Source organism: Tursiops truncatus, chromosome 12 (assembly GCF_011762595.2).
Source record: "Tursiops truncatus isolate mTurTru1 chromosome 12, mTurTru1.mat.Y, whole genome shotgun sequence".
Taxonomy (NCBI): domain Eukaryota; kingdom Metazoa; phylum Chordata; class Mammalia; order Artiodactyla; family Delphinidae; genus Tursiops; species Tursiops truncatus.
In genome coordinates, this window is record NC_047045.1 from 34659186 (window position 1) to 34673509 (window position 14324).

Sequence of the window (14324 nt, forward strand, 5' to 3'; positions counted from 1 at the left end):
CCATATTAACAAACTGAAGGAGAAAAACCATATGATCATCTCAATAGACGCAGAAAAAGCTTCTGACAAAATTCAACACCTATTTATCATAAAAGCTCTCCAGAAAATAGGCACAGAGGGAATTTACCTCACCATAATAAAGGCCATATATGACAAACCCCCAGCCAACATCATTCTCAATGGTGAAAAACTGAAACCATTTCCACTAAGATCAGGAACAAGACAATGTTGCCCACTCTCACCACTATTATTCAACATAGTTTTGGAAGTTTTAGCCACAGCTATCAGAGAAGAAAAAGAAATCAAAGAAATACAAATCAGGAAAGAAGTAAAGCTGTTACTGTTTGCAGATTACATGATACTATACATAGAGAATCCTAAAGATACTAACAGAAAACTACTAAAGCTAATCAATGAATTTGGTAGAGTAACAGGATACAAAATTAATGCACAGAAATCTTGTATTTCTATACACTAATGATGAAAATCTGAAAGAGAAATTAAGGTAACGTTCCCATTTACCATTGCAACAAAAAGAATAAAATACCTAGGAATAAACCTACCTAAAGAGACAAAAGACCATGATACAAACAGATGGAGAGATACCATGCTCTTGGAATGGAAAATCAACATTGTGAAAATGACTATACTACCCAAAGCAATCTACAGATTCAGTGCAATCCCACTCAAACTACCAAAGGCATTTTCCACAGGACTAGAACAAAAAATTGCACAATTTGTATGGAAACACAAAAGGCCCTGAATGGCCAAAACAATCTTGAGAAAGAAAAACAGAGCTGGAGGAATCAGGCTCCCAGACTTCACACCATATACAAAGCTACAGTAATCAAGACAGTATGGTACTGGCACAAAAACAGAAATATAAATAAATAGAACAGGATAGAAAGCCCAGAAATAAACCCACGCACATATGGTCACCTTATTTTTGATAAAGGAGGCAAGAGTACACAATGAATAAAAGAGAGCCTCTTCAATAAGTGGTACTGGGAAAACTGGACAGCTACATGTAAAAGAATGAAATTAGAACATTCCCTAACACCATACACAAAAATTAACTCAAAATGGATTAAAGACCTAAATGTAAGGCCAGACACTATAAAACTCTTAGAGGAAAACATAGGCAGAACACACTATGACACAGATCACAGCAAGATCATTTTTGACCCACCTCCTAGAGAAATGGAAATAAAAACAAAAATAAACAAATGGGACCTAATGAAACTTAACAGCTTTAGCACAGCAAAGGAAACCATAAAAAAAGAAAAGACAACCCTCAGAGTGGGAGAAAATATTTGCAAACGAAGCAACTGACAAAGCATTAATCTCCAAAATATAGAAGCAGCTCATGCAGCTCAATATCAAAAAAACAAACAACCCAATCCAAAAATGGGCAGAAGACCTAAATAGACATTTCTCCAAAGAAGATATACTGATTGCCAACAAACACATGAAAAGATGCTCAACATCACTAATCATTAGAGAAATGCAAATCAAAACTACAATGAGGTATCACCTCACACTAGTCAAAACGGCCATCATCAAAAAGTCTACAAACAATAAATGCTGGAGAGGGTGTGGAGTAAAGGGAACCCTCTTGCATTGTTGGTGGGAATGTAAATTGATACAGCCACTATGGAGAACAGTATGGAAGTTCCTTAAAAAACTAAAAATAGAACCACCATATGACCCAGCAATCCCACTACTGGGCATATACCCAGAGAAAACCGTAATTCAAAAAGACACATGCACCCCAATATTCATTGCAGCACTATTTACAATAGCCAGGACGTGGAAGCAACCTAAGTGTCCACTGACAGATTAATGGATAAAGAGTATGTGGCACATATATACAATGGAATATTACTCAGCCATAAAAGAAACAAAATTGAGTATTCGTAGTGAGGTGGATGGACCTAGAATCTGTCATAAAAAGTGAAGTAAGACAGAAAGAGAAAAACAAATACCTTATGCTAACACATATATATGGTATCTAAAAAAAAAAAAGGTTCTGATGAATTGAGGGGCAGGACAGGAATAAAGACATAGAGAATGGACTTGAGGACACAGGGACGGGGAAGGGTAAGCTGGGATGAAGTGAGATAATAGCGGTGACATATATATACTACCAAATGTAAAATAGATAGCTAGTGGGAAGCAGCTGCATGGCACAGGGAGATCAGCTCGGTGCTTTGCGACCACCTAGAGGGGTGGGATAAGGAGGGTGGGAGGGAGATGCAAGAGGGAGGGGATATGGGGATATACGTATGCATACAGCTGATTCACTTTGTTATACAGCAGAAACTAACACACCATTGTAAAGCAATTATGCTCCAATAAAGATGTTAAAAAAAAAACTTTGAGAGGTAAAAGCTTAAGATTTTTAAAAAGTGAACTCAAAATGATGTCATATAAAAAGGGTTACAACTAAACACAAGTTGTAAACATATATATTGCTCCCCTATCAAAATTTCATGTTGGTTAATGGTTATAAAGGCCTACTTTTCACCTATGGAGCAGAAACTCTAGTTTTTATATAACCAATATTTTCAAAGTGTCCAATCACCTTTATTTATTCATATAATAAATGATGAGTCAAGCTATTCACTTCTAATTTTGCAACTGAAACCACTGATATAGAGGAGCTAATACAGGCTGTCTCAGAATCACACAGGAAGTTGATAAAAGGTCCAGAAATATAACTGAAAATGTTATATGTCCATTTATGTCTTATCTGTATGAAAAAATTAAATATATGTTTCCCAGAAAATTTTAGGTGTCCTAAAATTAACAGAAACTTCATTTGGAAAACTATTTATTAACGTTTTTATTGCAGCTTTCATCATTTTTTCCCTCTCCAACAGCCTACCTCTATCCAAGTTCCCCTTCATACCCTTGTTATAAATTCATCTATTGGATCTTGTTAAAAACTGTTTAATAAAAACCATGACAATCAATAAAAAGCTTAAAATAAGAGAAAATAGGATAGAAACATGCAAGACACTACCAAAAAATCCTTAAGTGTGGATACACATAAAGGCAAAAATAAATTAGATGGGACTGAATTATTTGGTCAGGCTGATTTTCTGTGATTCGCAAAGATCATCTTGCAGGGATGGGTACTTCTGGGTTTCACATCATTCTTGGAGGCAGAGCACCCTTTCTGATTGGTCAAGTCCTTCTGCTCTCTGGAAATGGTCTTAGAAACTCATTATAGACATGAACAACCTAAATGTCTACATTATCTAAGCAAGCTCTGTGTGTGTGTGTGTGTGTGTGTGTGTGTGTGTGTGTGTGTTACATTATGAGTTAAAAAGAAATGCAAAAACAAAAAATAAGTAGTTTCATTTATGGTCTGTTATATTGGCAAACATTATAAAGTATTACTCCAATCTGTCTGTGTGGTGCAAGCCAGTTACTTCCATACTCTTCTGGTGGGAATATTGTTATAGACTTTTTGAAAATAAATTAAGCAAACTACATAAAGATATGTTACTACATAAAGATACCAAATGATATTACTTCTAGAAAACTATTCTTAGCATGAAGCAGTCTGGGCAGGACTTCCAGAGTAGCAGAGTAAGGATCACCATAAATCTACTCCTTTAGGAAAATAACAAAAACACTGGAAAAATGGTCAAAATCAATATTTTCAAGGCTACAGAGTTAACCAAAGGCTTTCAGTAATCTGAAGATTTTACTTTAGAAAAATGCTGAACTTGGAGCAGCAGGATTTGTGGCATTACAACCAGACCTACTCCCATCCCCATATCTATATCTCTGTGGTAATCTTGAAAACTAGGAGGCTTGCATGCCTTGGAGGATGCCATCTGGGATTTAATCCTTCAAATCATGAAACCCCAGAGCATTATCGCTACAGAGATCTGTTTCACAGCTTTTTGGGAAAGCCCATTTCCAAGATGTTTTCATTGTATTGATTTCCAGTGGAATTCAACTCCATTGGAAAAACCAAATTTTCAGAGTACTTATCAAAAATAATCCATGGCAACTATTTTTCATCACAGTTGACGGAGGCTGTGATATTGAAATGGAGCAGGACCCTACGGTCCTTCCCCCTCCCCACCCCCCTCGCCGAGTCCTCAGTCTGCCTTCTGTCTGGGGGGAAACTTTAGCCAAACAAGTTTAATGAGAGAAGCAAGACAATGCAGAAACAAAGAAAAACAGTCAAAAGAGACCAAATAATAATAGTTTAGTCATTAAGCCAGGTCAAGGACTTTATTGCCTCCTCAAGGGCTATAGATAACATTCTGAGCCATAGCCTGTGAGCTGTCTTACAGAGACTGAAACCCCCACCAGGTGAAAAAAGTTAACTACATGATGACCAAACTGGAGCCATGACGTAAGCTGCCACAATTCTGGCTTCAAAGAAATGGGAACAAACCGACCCTGGAACTAAAGACTAATTGTACTGAAAACAATCAACATGACGCTGATAAGACTACTGCATGACTAATTTCAAAATGTCAGAGCTGACCATGCTGTTTCTGCATGTAGCCCCCTTCCTCCTTTTATGAAAGGTCTATAAAATCTCTTGCCCAGTGATTGTCAGCGGGAGGAGTCAGCTTTTGAACAGAAGTCCACCCTCCCCTCACCCCCAGGTTGCTAGCCTCCAAAATAAAACAAACTTTCCACCAACCTTGCCTCTTTACTGGCTTCTGGGCAGCGAGCAGTCGGATTCCCACTTTCGGTAATGGTTTTTTTGACGTCCAACGTGAGGCTGCTGCGTTCTCGCGAGGCTGCTGCGTTCTCGCGAGGCTGCTGCGTTCTCGCGAGGCTGCTGCGTTCTCGCGACATCTAGCTCTCCCGGGGTTTTCCAGAGTAGAGCCGCGGGCCGTGGCTATGGCCTGGGGTGGTTGCGATGAGCCGGCTGCTTGTGGTTAGCTGGCCCCAAGAGGGGGATTTTGGGAGACGTTCCTAGCAGCTGCCGAAACCATTTGTTTCGGGGATCCTCCCTGTTTCTCCCCTGCTCCTACTACTAGCTGCCAACTTACGCTTTTCCTTGGTGGAACGGAAACATGCATCTGGATGAGCTAACGAGCTACAAGACTGAGAAAGTCCGCAGGTGGGCACAAGGGCAAACTTCTCTTTTGAGCATGAAGTGCTATTTGGGCATTTTGCCAATTGGTTCTGACGTGGGTCTGATGTTGAGGACCGTTTGTGAACACAAAGTGCTATTGGACATTTTTGCCAATTGGTTCTGACGTGTGTCTCATATTAAGGACCGTATGTGAGCATGAAGTGCTATTGAGCATTTTTGCCAGTTGGTTCTGATGTGGCTCTGACGTTGAGGACTGTTTGTGAACATGAAGTACTATTGAGCATTTTTGCCAATTGGTCATGACGTGTGTCTGACGTCAGTGACTGTGTTAGGGAAGTGTTTGGGACTCCATTGAGTCATCCTCTTGGTAAATTTGTGACAGTTCTGTCTTCTGGTGTGTGAATGTATATTCCATTTGTGTGACTGCTATTTTTGTTGTATTTTGTAAAATGGGACATTCAGGTTCAATTCATTAGAAAAATTTTAGCGATGAAATTATGACTCGAAAAAAAAGATAATTTTTTTAACAAGGTATAACAAAAGTATTCTTCAGACTCCAGAGAAAAGTGGTTAAGATGAAACGCTTTTGAAACTCCAAAACTGGATCTTTTTACATATGCAGTTAGAAAAGCTAGCTTGATAAAATACTGTTTTCAGAATTCTGACCCTGAGAGAGCAAATATATGCCTAAGAGAAGGCTTGAAGTTAATTCTTATCATGTCCTTGAAATACAAACATAGCCCACTGTGCCTGAGACTTCAGCCTTGGGTTACTTAGTAGAACTTCAGAATATGTTTGGGTTTATTAAACACACAACTTGTGCCATATTAAAGAGAAATTATGCTATGAAAAAAATGTAAGCTTTCAGAGGTTATAAAATATGTTCTTAAGTGTGCCAATCAGTAAATGCTGAACAGTTCAATTATTTGTTTCTTGGTTTTGTTAGGGTGTTTAAGGGTTAAAAATTGTGATATGTAATTAAAGCTACTAAAAATGATAAGAGAAGCATTTTAGTATGTAAAACAAGTAGGTAGGATATGTGTTGTCAGCGAGAAAAGGTATAAAAAGTGGAGATACTTTTATTGAAGAAAAATGATAATTTTTTTCTAGAGCTGGTTGTTTCTGGATGGGGAAAAATAAGGGATAAATCATGTGAATACAAAAAGTGGATAAAATGTTTGTGAAAAAAGGAAACTTTGAGAAAAAATTTTGGATGTTGTCAGGAGTGATTATGATTAGATTGGATTTAATTAGGTAAATGAGCTTTGTTATTAATAGTAAGCTGGTACAAGACTGGAGTTTGGTTTTCTTTCTCCCTGTTAAGAGAACAAAATTTTTCTGGAATATCAAGCTGCTTTTTATAACAGATTGTAAGTTTCTTTCTCTAGCTAACTTTGAGTATTCCAAAGGGCCCCTAGGCATCTCAGAAGAAATATTAAAGTAAGTAGGATTATTTGGTATGTTAAATTATATGGAAAACATTTGATAACTTTCAGACCATAGTGTCTGTGGAAAAACTTTAGCCAAACAATAAGTTTAATCAGAGAAGTGAGAAAATGTAGAAACAAAGGTAAACAGTCAAAAGAGACCAATTAATAATAGTTTAGTCATTAAGCAAAGTCAAGGACATTTACTGCCTCCTCAAGGGCTATAGATAACATTCTGAGCCATATCCTGTGAGCTGTCTTATAGATACTGAAACCCCCACCAGGTGGAAGAAGTTAACTACAAGATGACCAGACTGGAGCCATGACATAAGCTGCCACAGTTCTGAGAACTGTCTTCAAAGAAATGGGAACAGGGCTTCCCTGGTGGCGCAGTGGTTGAGAGTCTGCCTGCTGATGCAGGGGACGCGGGTTCGTGCCCCGGTCCGGGAAGATCCCACATGCCGCAGAGCGGCTGGGCCCGTGACCCATGGCCGCTGAGCCTGCGCATCCGGAGCCTGTGCTCCTCAACGGGAGAGGCCACAACAGTTAGAGGCCCGCATACCGCAAAAAAAAAAAAAAAAAAAAAAAAAATGGGAACAAACTGACCCTGCAACTAAAGACTAACTGTATTAAAAATAATCAACATGACGCTTATCAGACCACTGCATGACCAATTTCAAGATGCGTGTCAGAGCTGACTGTGCTGTTTCTGCATGTAGCCCCCCTCCCTCCTTCTACAAAAGGTCTATAAATGCTCTTGCCCTCTGACCGTCAGTGGGAGGAGTCAGCCTTTGGACAGGAGTCCACACTCCCTCCCCTAGGTTGCTAGCCTCCAAAATAAAGCAACCTTTCCTTTCCACCAACTTTGCTTCTTTATTAGCTTCTGAGCCTCGAGCAGCTGGACCCCCACTTTCAGTAACAATATCATTTGTTAAAACAAGATCTTGGCCAGAAACATTTGGAGAATGAAATGTGCGTAGGGAATTCTGAAAACATATTCCTGGGAATTTAGAAGGTTGAATATATATGCCAAGCTACACACATGGTCAAGAGACCTGAGAGGGTACCAATCTCTCATTGCTGTCTAACTTGAGGTCCTGCACAGGAAGTGAAGGCTTAACAGATTTGTGAAGTGCCTGAGCACCGAATGCATGCCCCAACACACACACATACACACACACACACACAGCACTTGGCAAAGGGCAGAAAACTTATTGTTTAAGGCATTTAAGAGAAACTAACCAATCTTCTGACTCCATTTAGCTAACTGAATGCAGACTTCAGTGACTCACACATCAGGAAATACAGAATCCGTCCAGGAAAATCAGTAAACAAAATACAAACAACAATAGCAACAACAACAAGTTCTAAGTAGGGGAAATATGATTTCCAGAGCTACCACCTTACATTATCTAAAATAAACAGTTTTGGCAAAAAGTTATGAGACATACAAAGGACAGTACACGAATACACAGAGAAAAACAAAATTAATAGAAACTATCCCTGAGAGGGCACAGATATTGAACTAAGTAGACAAAAACATTAAAATAGTGATTTTAAATACGCTCAAAGAAATAAATGTACCTGTGTCTAAAGAATTAATGTATGGCAATGATGTCTCACCAGATATAGAATCAAAGAAACGAAGGAAGGGAGGGAGGGAGGGAGGAGAGAGGAAGGAAGAAAAGAAATAAGTTGTGGGGGGAAAACAAACAGAATGAAACAGTATTATTCTCAAATATTTAAACACAAAAATGTTTATTACAGCTTTGCTTATAAGGGAAAAATGATGGAAATAACATTAAAAAAAACAAGCAGTTTAATTTCATTGTTTTGATGTGGAGAATTGAGTCAAATATTCTGAAGAAGTTCAATCGTTTAATAAATTTATGCTTGACATCCAGAGGTAAGAGCTGTGAACACACATCTCTGCAGAATTAAACAATGTTAATTTGCGTTTTAAAAACAGTTAATTTGTTGGTCAAGAGGTTAAGGATTATTCACATATATTACCTGAATTTCATTAGTGCACCTCTGCATAGCTTTCTTTGTTAAAGATGAGAAAATAATAACTAGTTACCAGAAAATTAATAAAATACTCTAAAGTCAAATTTTAAAAAATGTCAAATTCTGGCTCAAAATGTAGCATGTATTTGTATAAAGTGAACTTGTTTGTTTGGCTTCTGTTTATTTTGGTAGACAGCTTATAGTTAGGTCTTGCTTTTCTTTTTTAATCCACTGACAATTTCTGTCTATAATGGTGTATTTAGACCATTCCCATTTAAGTGAACACTGAATTAGCTGGATTAAAATGTACAATGTTTGTAACTGATTCTATCCATTGTACTTAACATTTTATTTCTTCGGTTTTTTTCTTCCTTTCTTATTCTCCCCTCTCTTATTGAATTGAGCATTTAAAAGATTCTGTTTTCTCTCCTGCCTTAGCATATCATTTATATTTCTTTAAAAATATTTTTAGTACTGTAAGTTGCCTTACAGTATTTTAGTTGCCCTAGTATTATTAATATGCATGTACAGCCAATCCGTGTCTCTATTCAAGAAACACTATATGTACTACTTCAAGGGTAGTTCAGGTACCTTATAACAGAGTATTCCCAATTTCTCCCTTCTGGCCTTTATAAAACCTGTGACATTCATTGAACTTATCTATCTTCTATAACCATGTAATATATTGTTTCTATCATTACTGTGAACATTTATATATTTTATCAAATAAGAATAAGAAAAAGAAAGGAGTTTATTATCCCTTCATTTTATTACTTATCTTGTGCTTTTCTTCTTTTTTCTTCCTTTTTTAAAATATATATTGAGTTCTGATCTATGTTATTTTCCTTTATTCAAAATGTCTTGAGGGGCAGGTATGCTGTGATGAATTCTCTATGTTTCAGTTTTTCGAATAAAGTCTTTATTTCTCCCTCACTTTGGAAGATAATTTTGCTGTATATATAATTCCAGATTTATAGGTTTTTTTCTTTAAATATTTCCCTTTGCTTTTCTTGTTTGTATGGTTTTTGACAAAAGTTGGCTCTAATTCTTATATTTTTTTCTTCTGTAGGTAAGGCATATTCTCCTCTCTCCTCCGGCTTCTTTCAGGATTTTCTTTTCATGTTTGGTTTTCAGCAGTTTGAATAGGATATGCATGTTGTTTTCAAGTGCAATGGTTTCTTTTGATTTTGAAATGGATCCATTGTTTTTAGTCTAAGTGGCACAATTACTTTTAAAACATTATGGGTTTCCTATGTATTAGATAGAAACTGACTCATTATGGGGGGGTGGAGAGAGAGAAACATTGTCACAAATCTTTGTGAATAGGCCCCTTTCAACTTCAGTCTGTCAGTCAGGGTACTATGGGCCAACACCAAAGTAGTTCTTAGAAGTCCTGTTATAGTGTTCTGAGATTACTGGACATGTTCCGAAGATACTCTGAAGATGCTCTGAAGCGATTTTCTCTCACTTAGAGGACCTGTGAAGCACCACTTAAACCTTTTTGAGATCTTAACAAATGTTTTTATGACCTTAACTATGACACTGTGTTTTACTGTCAGTGTCCTAAATTTGATCCTTATTCTGAGGCCATTTTTATTTGAGAATATTTTTTTCTGGGAAACAACATGGATGAGAAATAATTTTATTTTCCAACAGAGAAAGTCCTGGCTACTTTATATTTCTTTTATACTCTGTTTGAATACGCAACATTTCCTTCTCAAGCTCATCTCTCTCCTCTCATACTTAATCATACTTAATTTAGAGGCAGCTAAAGGAAACTATTTGGTACTTTCACCGTCTGCTTGGAAATCCAATTAGCCAGGTCCACCAGTTAATTAAATATCCTGTTGTCCATGTTACCACAGAGGATAATATCATTAATTTACTAACAGCATATAACTTGGGCGCTTTTTCCTCCGGCCTCTCAAAGCAATTTTGCTACTGCTATTCCAGCCTTTCACTAACAATCTCCTCTTCAGATCTTTGTTAAGTGCCTGATCCCAAAGTTATGGCATGGGTTTGTTGCAAAAGGACTCTACTTTTTGTTAGCAATTTCTACTTCAATTAGTGTTCCCTCTGTAATAATCCAGCCCCCAGCTTGACAAAACAAAGATTTAATTTCTAAGAACTCTTTAATCTGTACTGGGCTTACCTGGTAGTTTGTTTTTTTGTTTTCTGGTTTTTTTGCATGTCTTGCCAATGGTTATGTGAACAGCTACATTTAACTGGCAAGTTGTCTGCAATCTTGGTTCATCTGGGACACTCAAGCGGTTGGATTTCTCTCTCACTCCAAGTAGTTTTGAGGCATCTCTGTCTGAATGTAATCTCTCCATCTGGTCTTTTCATTTGGAAGTTCCAAAACAATAGCTAAACTTTGAACATGAAGAATCAGAGAAGCTGCTTGGCCTTCTTAAGGCTCTGGCCCAGTACTGGCACACTGTACAATCTGTCACTTTCAGTTTGGCTAAAGCAAGTCTCTGGCCCATCACAGATTCTAGAAGAGGCTACACAAGAGCATGACTAGTGAATGTCTCTGGTTCATTGATGGTAACCAATGTAATGGACTATCACAATTGCATAATCAGTATAACCAACGTTATAAAATAAGTCTGGGGAGAAATGGCTACAGCATTAAAAAATACTTAAAAATGTTTTCTGTGTTTTGGGTTTTGGTTATGATAGGATTTGGGAGATAAGTAGGGATAAGAATGGGATAAAAAGTTATCTGCTGCAATTTATTTACCCACTGAAATGTTATTTCTTTATAACAAAAATGTTTGCTAACACTACACTTTAAATAATAAAATTTCTAAATTGACATCTATAAATCCCATTTAGAGCTTGCTGCTACTGTCACAACTACTTTTAATGATAATTTTAATGATTTTTGTTGTTGTTTTACTGGTCTGATTTGAATTGTTGTTAACCAAAATAAAGAAAAGAAAGTGAATTAAATTGCTATTTGGTAAGTAGAAGTGAGACATTTACTGTGTAAGTCAGCAATGAAATAAGTCATGTAGTTGACCTCTAAAATGTCAGTTGAAACAAACGAAATCAAAGCAAACTGTGACTGCTATAAAGAAATACATTAATGGCTTGCCTCTTAGTCAACAGGAACTTTAAAATTGAATGGCAACACCTGATTATGCATTTCTAAAATAGAAAGAGCCATATCATGTCTTGTTGGGTAAAACAATGCATTACTCCAATTTGCACAAATATTTTCTTTAGAGGAGTCATGCTGTGTTTGCAATGATTTCATAATTTTCTAGCCCAACTGCATGCTGTGACTTAAATATAAGTGTGGGCTAATGGGAAAAAGTAAGGAGGAGAAAAATCACACATTATGACTAAAATCCAGAAATATACAGATGTGAAATTCTACATTATATTCCCAGATTTTCCATTTTCCATTTATGTTCATATAACAAAATGTTTATCTGGAGTCTAAATGGATTTTCAGAGCTACATATATTGTAGATACCTTACTTAATCCTGTTTCAGACAAAAATAATTCTAGTGTTTAGATAACTCCCAAGAATATGGCAATGTTTAAGAAAAAACATTTTATCACGTATCTATGGAATACATCCTGTTATGTTTAAGAAAAATATATCACGTATCTATGGAATATGTCCTGTTATGAATTTTATTTATAGGAATAACATGTGAAGCAATTAATTAATATTAATTTCAATATAATAGATGGGTTTATCTGAAAACAAAACCAAGATGCTTAACACTAAATTCTAAATGTTTTGTGAGGGCAAAAAAGGAATATATTTTATGTATTTATTTATTTTTAGAGTAAAAGGAAGATTTTGCAATACATGTCATTTTTTATTGAAGTATAGTTGATTTACAATATTGTGTTAGATTTGGGTGTACAGCAAAGTGATTCAGTTAGACATATATATGTATATATCTATATTCTTTTTTCAATTATTTTCCATTATAGTTTATTAAATACAAGCCATTTTTAAGAGAGAATACCAAGACTACTAAGAAATAAGATGTCCTTTTTTTTGGTGGGTGATCAAGACGTTCTAATTGATAATTATATAGGAGTATTTCCGAATTGCTGCTTGTAGTAGTGAATGTTAATGACATCTACATATAGAAAAAATTAAAGATCAAGGCAGTGATGGTATAAAGAGACCCACTATTGATGACTGCTTACCTGGGTGTTTTACATGTCTCCTGAATAATGATAAATAAACTTTATTACATGAATTGTATTCGTTTTCTCACAAAATAATGAACCTCAGACTTAATCATTTTTAGTATTTTCCTAATGGCAGATACTGCATTCCTAGTATGCTTCCTACTTTTCTGTCTTGATAATCATATCTAGTTATAGCTATCAGACCACAGCAACACCACAATGCCAATAACTGGAAGTACCTAAGGCTTAAGATTCCTAAACAAAATATATTTTCTCATAGTTTATTCTCCAGTTTTCTGGTTAGACAGTGTTGAGAAGGAATGGTTTTAAACCCCATTAGTAGTAGATTCTTGCTCTGGACAAACCACTGTTCTTCATGAGGTCTCTCTGGGAAATAAATGTCCAGAATATAAAGAGATGTAAATTAACATTTTTAGGTGTGACTTTGGCCTCAAGATTTTATATATTTGCCTGGGATAAACTAAGTGACTAAGTGACTAAGTTTCTCTATCTGTGACTCTTTATCTGTGACTTAAAGAAGTGTTAATCTGAACACTCAATCTCAGCTTTTCTAGAGACTATCTTGGATGGCAAGAAGAAACAGGAAGGAAGAAAAGATATAAAAAGAGAGAATAATGGACAACACTTGAGGAAGATTTGACTAGGAAGCAGTCATAGCCGAATCAAAATCAATGACTCAAGCTTTCAAAGTAATAATGAGAGTTAGTGAGAAATCCACCCAATAGCACAGTGACCAATACAATATTACAAAAGGACCACTGAAATTCAGATTGCCTACAGGACTTGTCAGCCTACCTCACACAAACATCCCTATCTAAAATAATTTTATTTCATTAGACACCTCTTCTGAGCATCCACATAGTTAAATAAGAAGATTAATCTATTGAAAAATTATTTATCAGTGATCTGAATTTCAAAATAATATTGAACATTTACTCTATGAAAAGTATTAGAAGAGGTCCTATGGTCTACAAGATAAGGTCCCTTTGTTTTCAAAGATTGCCCTCTAACAAGGGATGATGCAATATGTATACAACAAAGAAAAAGGATGCACCACTTACTGATTACCCACTACATACCTCAAAATTACTTAAGCATTTTATATATGTCACTTAATTTAGTTCTCAAGAAAGCGGGGGCGGGGGGGGAATTCAAACTCATGTTTCACTCTAAACTCATCTTCTTTCTTTTGTGCCATCATTTCTAATAATATGCTTAATATATAATGGTATTCCATGAGCATAAATTTCAGTTTCTGCTATATCTGTTTTTAGGAAATGGAACATATATCCTCAAATGCCAGGAAGTCTCATTAGAGATCATGTAGCATATGGTGCATGATAAATCATTTCATGCCCACATTTGTAAGTGTTCAGCATGCAGAGAAAACTTCTACCTTGAAGCATATGGTCTATTGATAAGAGCTAAGATGTTGTTTTATTACTATAATAATTTCTGCATATATTTGTAGTGCCTACCATATTTATGATATATAATAGTTATAATACTAAAGGTAATACTAACGTGTTGTATGGTTATTATGTCCAGGTATTAAGCTACATAATTTCATATCCTTTATTTCATTTAATTCTCATAGCAATCCTAAGGTAGTAGCATAATTATTTTT

At 36.0% G+C, this 14324-nt stretch overlaps 1 long non-coding RNA gene across 1 annotated transcript; it reads left to right on the plus strand.

Annotated features, from left to right (window-relative positions):
• Nucleotides 1-5458: 5458 nt before the first annotated feature.
• LOC141276088 (uncharacterized) lies at nucleotides 5459-14000 on the plus strand. The gene is made up of 3 exons (XR_012325029.1): nucleotides 5459-5471; nucleotides 13252-13386; nucleotides 13972-14000. It is a non-coding gene; the product is annotated as an uncharacterized lncRNA (long non-coding RNA).
• The last annotated feature ends 324 nt before the right edge of the window (nucleotides 14001-14324 follow it).